Here is an 11,975-nt window from a genome sequence, read left to right on the forward strand (position 1 = left end):
CTTTAATTCCTTGCCATTTATCTTTGATGTTATTTAAGCTTCTTGCAATTTAAGTTTCAGTTATTTACTTCCATTTTATTTCTATATTCTTGTTCTTAATTGCCATTTAAATTCCTGTAATTATGTTCAAAAGTCACATTGCTCATAAAATCAAAATCATGTTCGCTTGACTAAACTTACCATTTAACTAAAGTTGCTTAATCTACCAATCCTCGTGGGATCGACCTCACTCTTAGTGAGTCTTACTACTTGATATGATCCGGTATACTTGCCGGTTGTACGTAAAATCGAATTTTTACGTATCAATTATCTTTTGTAACTTTTATCTTCCCGGGCCGACTTTGTTACGTCGGACCCTGTCGAGTTACTTGATAATCCTCTTTCTTGGACCATGCTTAGGTCTCTTTCAGGGATTATCTTTTGTAACTTTTATCTTCCCGGGCCTACTTTGTTACGTCGGACCCTGTCGAGTTACTTGATAATCCTCTTTCTTGGACCTTGCTTAGGTCTCTTTTAGGGATTATCTTTTGTAACGTTTTGTAGGAGTCCGACTTCGTCACGTCGGGCTCTTCAAAGTTATAGTAATCCTCTTTTATAGGGTTAGCCAGACCTCTTTCTAGGGCTTTACTTATAACTTGGCTTGTTGGGGTTGGCCGACTTTAGGTGTCGGCCAGCCTTTAAGCTATTTTATAGCAATCCATTTTATTAGGACCTCGTCAGGTTCTTTCTATGGATCACTTTCTATAGCTTCTTGTATTATTCTATTTTCATCTTTGCTGATTTTGTAGAATTTTGGGTTTTAACCCTCGTTTTCATCGTGATCGCTCAGTGAATTTGGTTTTCACTTTCTGTCAATCTGTAGCTTTATAATCGGGCGATGATTATTTTTAGAATAATACGACTTGAACGTTTGTAGAAAATCTGAAAAAATTTTATTAAGAGAAATGCAAATATATACACGCGGGGGTTAGTTTGTAGGTCTTGGGCCTGGCACCTCGTTAAAAAACCTTTTTCAGGAAAAAGAGTGTGCCTTGTCCCAATATCCCTTATCCTCCCTAACTATAGTACCTTCTTAAGTTGCAGGCGTGCCACGACCTTGGCAGCTCTCGCTCGTCGAGTTCGGAAAGCCTGTAGTAGCCCTTCCCTAGCACTTCTATGACTCGGTAGGGTCCTTTCCAATTTGCAGCCAACTTTCCTTCTCCAGGTCAAGTTGTTCTAATGTCATTTCGGATTAGAATGAGGTCATTCTCCATGAAGGTCCGCTGTATTACTTTTTGATTGTATTTGGAAGCCACTCATCGCTTCAATGCTTCTTCCCTTATCCGAGTTCTTTCTTAGACTTCTGGGAGTAATTCAAGCTCTTCCCTTTGAAGTTGGGAATTGTCTTCTTCACTATAGTAGATCACTCTAGGGGATCTTTCTTCAACCTCTACTGGGATCATTGCCTCCATTCCGTAAGCTAATCGAAAAGGTGATTCCCTTGTCGTGGAATGCGGAGTCGTTCGATATGCCCATAGGACTTGTGGGAGCTCCTCAGCCTAAGCTCCCTTTGCATCCTATAATCTCCGTTTTATCCCTTCTAATATAACTTTGTTAGCATCTTCGGCTTGCCCATTGGCTTGGGGATGCTCAACAGAGGTGAATTGTTGTTTTATATTCAGGTTGGCCGCTAGTTTTCTGAAGCCTACGTCTGTGAACTGGGTACCATTGTTTGTACTGATGGAGTATGGAACTCCGAACCTTGTGACGATATTTCGATACAGGAATTTCCGACTTCTTTGAGCTGTGGCATTGGCTAGGGGTTCTGCCTCGATCCATTTTGTGAAGTAGTCTATTCCTATTATGAGGAATTTGACCTGTCCAGATCCTTGGGGAAATGGTCCGAGGAGATCGAGTCCCCATTTTACGAATGGCCACGGTGAGGTTACGCTGATGAGTTCCTCGGGTGGAGCGGTGTGGAAGTTGGCATGCTTCTGACATGGCGAACATGTCCTTACGAAGTCTGTGGCTTCTTTTTGTAGGGTTGGCCAATAGAATCTGACCCGTAGTACTTTTTTGGCGAGTGCTTGTGCTCCGAGGTGATTGCCACAAATGCCACTGTGTACTTCTTCTAAGATGTCCCTAGTATTGTAAGTCGGCACGTATTTTAGCAATGGCGTTGAAATCCCTCTTTTGTATAAAGTGTTATTTATGATGGTATAGTATTGTGCTTCCTGTTTCAACTTCTTTGCCTCTTTCTCATCTGTAGGGAGGGCCTCTGTTGTGAGGTAATTAATTATGGGGGTTATCCATCCCTGATCGTGACCTGTTATGGCTAGGACTTTTTCTTCTTCCGAGATTGATGGCTTCTGTAGAATTTCTTGGATAAGGCTTCTATTGTTACCTCCTGGTTTGGTGCTGGCTAGTTTTGAGAGTGCATCGGCCTGGGCATTCTGTTCTCGGGGTATGTGTCGAATCTCATACTCTCTGAGTTGTCCGAGCTGTTCCCTGGTTTTGTCCAGGTACTTTTTCATAGTGGGATCCTTGGCTTGGTAGCTGCTTGTTATTTGTGAAGTGACTACTTGTAAATCGCTGAAGATGATAAGTTTTTGAGCTCCGACCTCCCTAGCCATCTTCAAACCTGCTAGTAGTGCCTCATATTCCGCCTGATTATTCGAGGCAGGGAACCCAAATTTTAGGGAGAGTTCGATCTGGGTCCCCTGGTCGCTTTCGATTATTACACCTGCGCCACTTCCTGTTTTATTTTAGGATCCGTCCACGTATAGATTCCATTCTGTGGGGACTTTCGGTGTGTCTGTAAATTCCGCAATAAAGTCGGCCAGGTATTGAGATTTGATGACCGTCCGAGCTTCGTATTGAAGGTCGAATTCAGACAACTCGACTGCCCATTGCAAGATTCTGCCTGCCAAGTCTGTTTTCTGTAAGATCCCTTTTATGGGCTGGTTGGTTTGAACTTTAATGGTGTGAGACTGGAAATATGGGCGAAGTCGGCGAGATGTTATTGTGAGAGCGTAAGCGAATTTTTCTATGTTCTGGTAGTTCAGCTCGAATCCCTATAATGCTTTGTTGATAAAGTATATGGGTTGCTGTTCGCTGTTGTCCTCTCGGACCAGTGCTGAAGCTATTGCCCGATTTCCCACTGCGAGGTACAAGATGAGTGGTTCCCCCTTCCGAGGCCGACTTAATATAGGTGGTTGTCCCAAAAATTTTTTGAAGTCTTGGAAGGCTTGCTCACATTCGACTGTCCATTCAAATTCCTTTCCCTTCCTTAGGGTGGCGTAGAAGGGGAGAGATCTTATTGCGGATCCCGCCAGGAATCTAAACAAGGCTGCCAGCCGCCCGTTGAGTTGTTGCACCTCTTTGATACAAGTCGGGCTTTTCATGTCGAGTACGGCCCTGCACTTGTCCAGGTTTGCTTCGATTTGTGTGATCATAAAACCCAAGAATTTATCGGCTTCTACTGCGAAGGTACATTTTGTGGGATTGAGTCGTCTTATGGTGTCGAATACTTGTATCAGGTCAGATAATAACATCTCTTCATTTTGCGTCTTCACTAGCATGTCATCTACATAAACCTCCATGATTTTTCCGATGTGATCCGAAAAAACTTTGTTCATTAATCTTTGGTAAGTGGCTCCCGCATTTTTGAGACCGAAAGGCATAACAATGTAACAATAATTTTCCTTTGGGGTTAAGAAAGAGGTTTTTTCTTGGTCGGGTGGGTACATTGGGTACATTTAGGTTTTTTCTTCATAAAGGATAGGTATTTGTATCCGGAGGAGGCATCTACCAGTGTGTCGATGTTTGGGAGTGGATAAGGATCTTTTGAGCAAGCTTTGTTGAGGTCGATATAGTCGGTGCGCATTCTCCACTTTCCATTTGACTTTTTTACCAAAGCGACATTAGCAAGCCATAGCGGGTATTTGACTTCTCTTATGAAGCCTGCCTCCAGTAGAGCTCGTACTTGTTCTTCCACCGCTTGAGAGCGTTCTGGTCCTAGCTTTCTGCGCCTTTGTTGTATTGGCCGAGATCCTGGGTAGACTACTAGTTTATGGCACATTAGTTTGGGATCTATACCTGGCATGTCTGTGGCCTTCCATGCAAAGAGGTCGGCATTGTCGCGTAGGAACTGTATGAGTGATTCTCTTGTGCTCCCTTTTAGGAGTATGCTGATGTTGGTTATTTGGTCTGGGGTGTTCCCAATCTGGATTTTCTCTATATATCCTTCAGGTTGTGAGCGAAGCTCCTCCCGCCTCCGAGCTCCACCAAGCTCGATTGTGTGGAATTCTTCACCTCTACCTCTGAGGTTTAGACTTTTGTTGTAACAGCGGCGCGCTATTTTCTAGTCTGCCTTTACTGTGGCTATCCCTTCTGCGGTTGGGAATTTCATGCATAGATGCAGAGTCGAGGCTATTGCTTCGAGTTAATTTAACATTGTCCGACCTATTAGAGCATTATAGGCTGAGCTTACGTCAACGACGATGTAGTCTATTTTGAGTGTTCTTGACTGACTTCCCTTTCCAAAAGTTGTGTGGAGCGGAATGTATCCCATTGGTTGAACCAGGGTATCTCCTAACCCGAACAGGATGTCCGGATATGCTCTGAGTTCCTTTTCTTCCAAGCCGAGTTTGTCGAAGGCGGTTTTGAATAAGATATCGGCAGAGCTCCCCTGGTCTATCAGTGTGCGATGGAGATTCGCGTTTGCCAATATGATTGTGATGACCATGGGATCGTCATGTCCTGATGTGATGCCGGGTGCGTCTTCTTTGGTAAAAGTGATTGCCGGGATGTCGAGTCCTTCCTTCCTTTCTGCGACGTGATATATGTCTTTGAGATGTCTTTTGCGGGATGACTTGGAGATTCCTCCTCCAGCGAATCCGCCGTGTATCATATGGACGTGTCTTTCTGGTGTCCAGGATGGCCGCATAGTTGGTCCGACATCTTCTGTTCTTCTTCTTTTCATTTGTTCATCTTCATGGGTGGCCAGGTATCGATCTAACCTTCCTTCTCGTACGAGCTTTTCTATGACGATTTTTAAGTCAAAACACTCATTGGTGGAGTATCCGCGGATCCGATGATATTCACAGTATTCAGGCCAGTTTCCTCCTCCTTTTTTGCCTTTGAGTGGTCGAGCTGGTGGTATTTTTTCTGTGTTGCAAACTTCTCTGTAGACATCCACAAGAGACACCCAAAGAGGGGTTTAATTGTGGTACTTTTTGTTTTTTTCTCCATGTCGATCTTCCTTTTTTCTGCAATCTTTGTCTTTATCCCGAGGGGTGAATCTTGGTTTTGAAGTCTCTCCTAATCGAGAGTTTTCCTCCATGTTGATGTATTTTTCTGCTCGCTCCTACACCTCATTCAGAGATGTGGGATACTTCTTTGATATGGATTGACTAAAAGGCCCTTCTCGCAGACCGTTAATGAGACCCATGATGGCAGCTTCTATTGGAAGGTTTGTATATCCATGCATGTTTTGTTGAATCTCTCCATGTAGTTTCGCAGGGTTTCCCGCTCCCCTTGTCTGATCCCTAGTAAGCTCGGAGCATGTTTTGCTTTGTCCTTTTGGATGGAGAATCTGGCCAGGAATTTTTTAGCCAAGTCGTCGAAACTTGAGATGGACCCAGGAGGGAGACTGTCGAACTATCTAATTGCTGTTTTTATTAAAGTGGTTGGAAAGGCTTTGCAACGAACTTCATCTGAGGCATCGGTGAGGTACATTCTGCTTCTGAAGTTGCTGAGATAATGGCTGGGATCCGTTGTGCCATCGTACAAGGTCATGTCTGGGAGTTTGAAGTCTTTTGGGATTCTTGTTTTCATGATCTCCCTGGTGAATGGATCTGGTTCCTTGCGGGTGCTATCTTCGGGGAGGGGGGTGGGTTAGCTGGCTTTAGTCTTGACATCGGCTTCAAGTTTTAGGAGTTTGTTCTCCAATTCCCGGCGTCGTCTTATTTCTCTTTGTAGATCCTTTTAGGCCTCTCGTTGACGTAGAGCGTCTTCCTCGAGTTGTTTTAACCGACTTTGGAATGCCTCCAGGGCTCCCTCGTTTGGGGAGTTTTTATTATTGACTTAAGGAGTATCCTTTGGTATTGTGCCCACGTTTTTGTGCGGCGTTCTTTCTTTTAGATCTGAGGTTTGATCATTGTCATGGTCATCCGCCATGGTAATGTGATGACTTCCAGGTTCCTCGGCAACGACGCCAATGTTCAGAGGGTTACCTGAAACTGTAGGTCGATCTCGGACGAGATCCTCTGTGCTGGTTGGAACTGTTGTGTCCGACTTTGGTTGGACTTGATGGTGGTTGGTGGACGAAGTTGTGATCATCAACAATGGCTCCAAAGACTTGGTGCTCTCAAACATAAATCACACTTTGTCACAACTTTGCACAACTAACCAGCAAGTGTACTGGGTCGTCCAAGTAATACCTTATGTGAGTAAGGGTCGATCCCACAGAGATTGTTGGTATGAAGCAAGCTATGGTCATCTTGTAAATCCTAGTCAGGCAGATTGAACTATATTAAGAGATTATTGGATTTTCGAATAATAATAACAAATTTAAACAGAAAATAAAGATAGAGTTACTCATGTAATTCAATGGTGGGAATTTTAGATAAGTGCATGGAGGTGCTGTGTTCCTTCTGAATCTCTGCTTTCCTACTGGTTTCATCCAATCCTTCTTACTCGGAATCCTACTCGGAATACCACAAACAAGGTTAGACTTTCCGGATTCCCATGAATGCCGCAATCAATTCTAGCTTATACCACAAAGATTCTGATTAAGGAATCCAAGAGATATGCGCCCAGTCTTAAGGTAGAACGGAAGTGGTTGTCAGTCACGCGTTCATAGGTGAGAATGATGATGAGTGTCACGGATCATCACATTCATCATGTTGAAGTGCAACGAATATCTTAGAATAAGAATAAGTCGAATTGAATAGAAAATAGTAGTAATTGCATTAAAACTCGACGTACAGCAGAGCTCCACACCCTTAAGCTATGGTGTGTAGAAACTCCACCGTTGAAAATACATAAGTGATGAAGGTCCAGGCATGGCCGAATGGCCAGCCCCCAAAACGTGATCAATAGTCTCCTAAGATGAATAATAAAATAAAAATGAGACCAAAGATGAAAATACAATAGTAAAAAGTTCTATTTATACTAAACTAGCTACTAGGGTTTACAGAAGTAAGTAATTGGTGCATAAATCCACTTTAGGGGCCCACTTGGTGTATGTTTGGGCTGAGCTTGATCTTTACACGAGCTGAGGCTTATCTTGGAGTTGAACACCAAGTTGTAACTTGTTTTTGGCGTTCAACTCTGGTTCGTGACGTGTTTCTGGCGTTTGACTCCAGAATACTAATCACAAATAAAGTATGAACTATTATATATGGCTGGAAAGCTCTGAATGTCTACTTTCCAACGCCGTTGAGAGCGTGTCATTTGGGGTTCTGTAGCTCCAGAAAATCCATTTTGAGTGCAGGGAGGTCAGAATCCAATAGCATTAGCAGTCCTTTGTCAGCCTTTTATCAGAGTTTTGCTCAGGTCCCTCAATTTCAGCCAGAAATTATTTGAAATCACAGAAAAACACACAAACTCATAGTAAAGTCTAGAAATGTGAATTTAGCATAAAAACTAATGAAAACATCCCTAAAAGTAGCTAGATTATACTAAAAACTATCTAAAAACAATGCCAAAAAGCGTATAAATTATCTGCTCATCACAACACCAAACTTAAATTGTTGCTTGTCCCCAAGCAACTGAAAATAAATTAGGATAAAAAGAAGAGAATATACTATAAATCCCAAAATATCAATGAGTATTAAATTTAATTAGATATGCGGGACTTGTAGCTTTTTGCTTCTGAACAGTTTTGGCATCTCACTTTCTCCTTTGAAGTTTAGAATGATTGGCATCTATAGAACTTAGAATTTTAGATAGTATTATTGATTCTCCTAGTTAAGTTTGTTGATTCTTGAACACAGCTACTTTTATGAGTCTTGGCCGTGGCCCTAAGCACTTTGTTTTCCAGTATTACTACCAGATACATAAATGCCACAGACACGTGACTGGGTGAACCTTTTCAGATTGTGACTCAGCTTTGCTAAAGTCCCCAGTTAGAGGTGTCCAGAGCTCTTAAGCACACTCTTTTTGCTTTGGATCACGACTTTAACCACTCAGTCTCAAGCTTTTCACTTGGACCTACATGCCACAAGCACATGGTTAGGGATAGCTTTGATTTAGCCGCTTAGGCCTAGATTTTATTTCCTTGGGCCCTCCTATCCATTGATGCTCAAAGTCTTGGATCCTTTTTACCCTTGCCTTTTGGTTTTAAGGGCTATTGGCTTTTTCTGCTTCCTTTTTCTTTTTCTTTCTATTTTTTTCGCCAAATATATATATATATATATATATATTTCGCAAGCCTTTGCTTTTTCACTACTTTTTCTTGCTTCAAGAATCAATTTCATGATTTTTTAGATTGTTAATAACATTTCTCTTTGTTCATCATTCTTTCAAGAGCCAACAATTTTAACATTCATAAACAACAAGATCAAAATTATGCACTGTTCAAGCAATCATTCAGAAAACAAAAAGTATTGTCACCACATCAATATAATTAAACTAAATTTAAGGATAATTTTGAAATTCATGTACTTCTTGTTCTTTTGAATTAGAAACATTTTTCATTTAAGAGAGGTGAAGGATTTATGGAATTTATTCATAGCTTTAAGACATGGTTACTACATACTAATGATCATGAAGTAGAGACACAAAACATAAACACACATATAGCATAAAAATCGAAAAACAGAGAAATAAGAGCAAGGAGATTAAGGAATGAGTCCACCTTAGTGAGGGTGGCGTCCTCCTCTTGAAGAACCAATGGTGCTCTTTGAGCTTCTCTATGTTTCTTCCTTGCTTCTGTTGTATGATCCCTAGTGATTTTGGTGCTCCTATTCTTAGTTGCTCCCAATAGTTATGTGAAGGAACATGTATCCCCTGAGGTATCTCAGGGTTCTCTTGATTTGCAGTCAAATGTTCTACCACTGAGCTATAGACCATTGAGATGAATCTCTCCATCTCCCATGACTCAGAGGTGGAAGCAATTGTCTTCCCTTTTTCTTCTTTTTTTTTTTGAGGTTTCTCTGGCCATAGGTGGCATCAATGGTTATGGAAAAGCAAAAAGCTATGCTTTTACCACACCAAACTTAGAATGTTACTCGCCCTCGAGCAAAAGAAGAAAGAATAGAAGAAGAAGAAGAATATATGGAGGAGAGGGAGAGAGATGTGTATTCGACTATGTAGGGTGGGTTTGGGTGGGGAAGAGATGGATGGATGTGAGTGGTGAAAAACAGAAGGGATGACCGTGAATGGAGAGAGATAGGGTGAGGTAGGTGGAGATCCTGTGAGGTCCGCAGATCCTGAGATGATCTTGTGGGGTCCACAGATCCTGAGGTGTCAAAGATTTACATCCCTGAACTAATTAGGCATGTACAATGCCTTTGCATGCAATTCTAGCGTTTAAACACCGAGGTGATGCATGTTCTGGGCGTTCAACGCTCAACTGCAGCATGTTTCTGGCGTTGAATGCCAGTTCCATGCTTGTTTCTGGCGTTCAGTGCCAGGTCTCCTCAGGGTATGTTCGTGGGGTTTAAACGCCAGGATGCTGCTTGTTTCTGGCGTTCAACGCCAGATTCATGCTCTGTTCTGGCGTTGAACGCCAGCCAGATGCTCCTTACTGGCGTTTAAACGCCAATAGGTCCTTCCTCCAGGGTGTGATTTTTCTTCTGCTATTTTTGATTCTGTTTTTAATTTTAATATTTTTTTCGTGACTCCACATGATCATGAACCTAATAAAACATAAAAGAACAATAAAGTAAAATTAGATAAATAAAAATTGGGTTGCCTCCCAATAAGTGCTTTTTTAATGTCAATAGCTTGACAGTGGGCTCTCATGGAGCCACACAGGTGATCAGGTCAATGTTGTAGACTCCCAACACCAAACTTAGAGTTTGGATGTGGGGATTCAACACCAAACATAGAGTTTGGCTGAGCCCTCTCAACACCAAACTTAGAGTTTGATTGTGGGGGCTTTGTTTGACTCTGTACTGAGAGAAGCTTTTCATGCTTCCTCTCCCTTGTTACAGAAGGTTAGCCGTGTGCCTTAAACACAAGGTAGTCCCCATTCAATTGAAGGACTAATTCTCCTCTGTTAACATCTATCACAGCTCTGCTGTGGCTAGGAAAGATCTTCCAAGGATGATGCATTCATTCTCCTCCTTCCTAGTGTCTAAGATTATGAAATCAGCAGGAATGTAAAGGCCTTTAACCTTTACTAAAACTTCCTCTACTAATCTATAAGCTTGTCTTACTGACTTGTCTACCAATTGTAATGAGAATAAGGCAGGCTGTACCTCAATGATCCCCAACTTCTCCATTACAGAGAGTGGCATAAGATTTATGCCTGACCCTAGGTCACACAGAGCTTTCTCAAAGGTCATGGTGCCTATGGTACAGGGTATTAAGAATTTCCCAGGATCTTGTTTCTTTTGAGGTAAAGTTTGCTGAACCCATGTATCAAGTTCACTAATGAGCAAGGGAGGTTCACCTTCCCAAGTCTCATTACCAAATAACTTGGCATTCAACTTCATGATGGCTCCTAGATATTGAGCAACCTGCTCTCCAGTTACATCTTCATCCTCTTCAGAGGAAGAATAATCTTCAGAGCTCATGAATGGCAGAAGAAGATTTAATGGAATCTCTATGGTCTCTATATGAGACTCAGATTCCTTTGGATCCTCAATAGGGAACTCCTTCCTGCTTGAGAGACATCCCATGAGATCTTCCTCATTGGGATTCGTGTCCTCTCCCTCCTCCTTGCATTCGGCCATATTGATTATATCAATGGCCTTGCACTCTCTTTTTGGATTTTCTTCAGTATTGCTTGGGAGAGTACTAGGATGGGTTTCAGTGATTTTCTTACTCAGCTAGCCCACTTGTGCCTCTAGATTTCTGATGGAGGACCTTGTTTCATTCATGAAACTTAAAGTGGCCTTAGACAGACCAGAGACTAAGTTTGCTAAGTTAAAGGTATTCTGTTCATAATTCTCTGTCTGTTGCTGAGAAGATGATGGATAAGGCTTGATATTGCTGCACTTATTTCTTCCACCATTATTAAAGCCTTGTTGAGGCTTTTGTTGACCCTTCCATGAGAAATTCGGATGATTTCTCCATGATGAATTATAGGTATTTCCATAAGGTTCACCCATGTAATTTACCTCTGCCATTGCAGGGTTTTCAGGATCATAAGCTTCTTCTTCAGAAGATGCCTCTTTAGTACTGTTGGATGCATTTTGCCATCCATTCAGACTTTGAGAAATCATGTTGACTTGCTGAGTCAACACTTTGTCTAAGCCAATATGGCATTCAGAGCATCAATTTTAAGAACTCCCTTCCTCTGAGGTGTCCCATTATTCACGGAATTTCTCTCAGAAGTGTACATGAATTGGTTATTTGCAACAATGTCAATAAGTTCCTGAGCTTCTGCAGGCATTTTTTTTAGGTGAATGGATCCACCTGCAGAGTGGTTCAATGACATCTTGGAAAACTCAGATAGACCATAATAGAATATATCTAATATGGTCCACTCTGAAAACATGTCAGAAGGACACTTTTTGGTCATCTTCTTGTATCTTTCCCAAGCTTCATAGAGGGATTCACCATCTTTTTGCTTGAAGGTCTGAACATCCACTCTAAGCTTGCTCAGCTTTTGAGGAGGAAAGAACTTAGCCAAGAAGGCCGTGACCAGCTTATCCCAGGAGTCCAGGCTATCTTTAGGTTGAGAGTCCAACCATATTCTAGCTTTGTCTCTTACAGCAAAAGGGAAAAGCATGAGCCTGTAGACTTCAGGATCTACTCCATTAGTCTTAACAGTCTCATAGATCTACAAGAACTTAGTTAAGAGCTGGTAAGGAGCTTCT

At 42.0% G+C, this 11,975-nt stretch overlaps 1 non-coding gene across 1 annotated transcript; it reads left to right on the forward strand.

Annotated features, from left to right (window-relative positions):
- The first annotated feature begins 11,651 nt into the window (after window positions 1-11,651).
- LOC112768039 (small nucleolar RNA R71) lies at window positions 11,652-11,755 on the forward strand. Its single transcript, XR_003185484.1, has one exon. It is a non-coding gene; the product is annotated as a small nucleolar RNA R71 (small nucleolar RNA).
- The last annotated feature ends 220 nt before the right edge of the window (window positions 11,756-11,975 follow it).

The sequence above is a fragment of the Arachis hypogaea genome, chromosome 2, assembly GCF_003086295.3.
Source record: "Arachis hypogaea cultivar Tifrunner chromosome 2, arahy.Tifrunner.gnm2.J5K5, whole genome shotgun sequence".
In the NCBI taxonomy this organism is placed as follows: Eukaryota; Viridiplantae; Streptophyta; class Magnoliopsida; order Fabales; family Fabaceae; genus Arachis; species Arachis hypogaea.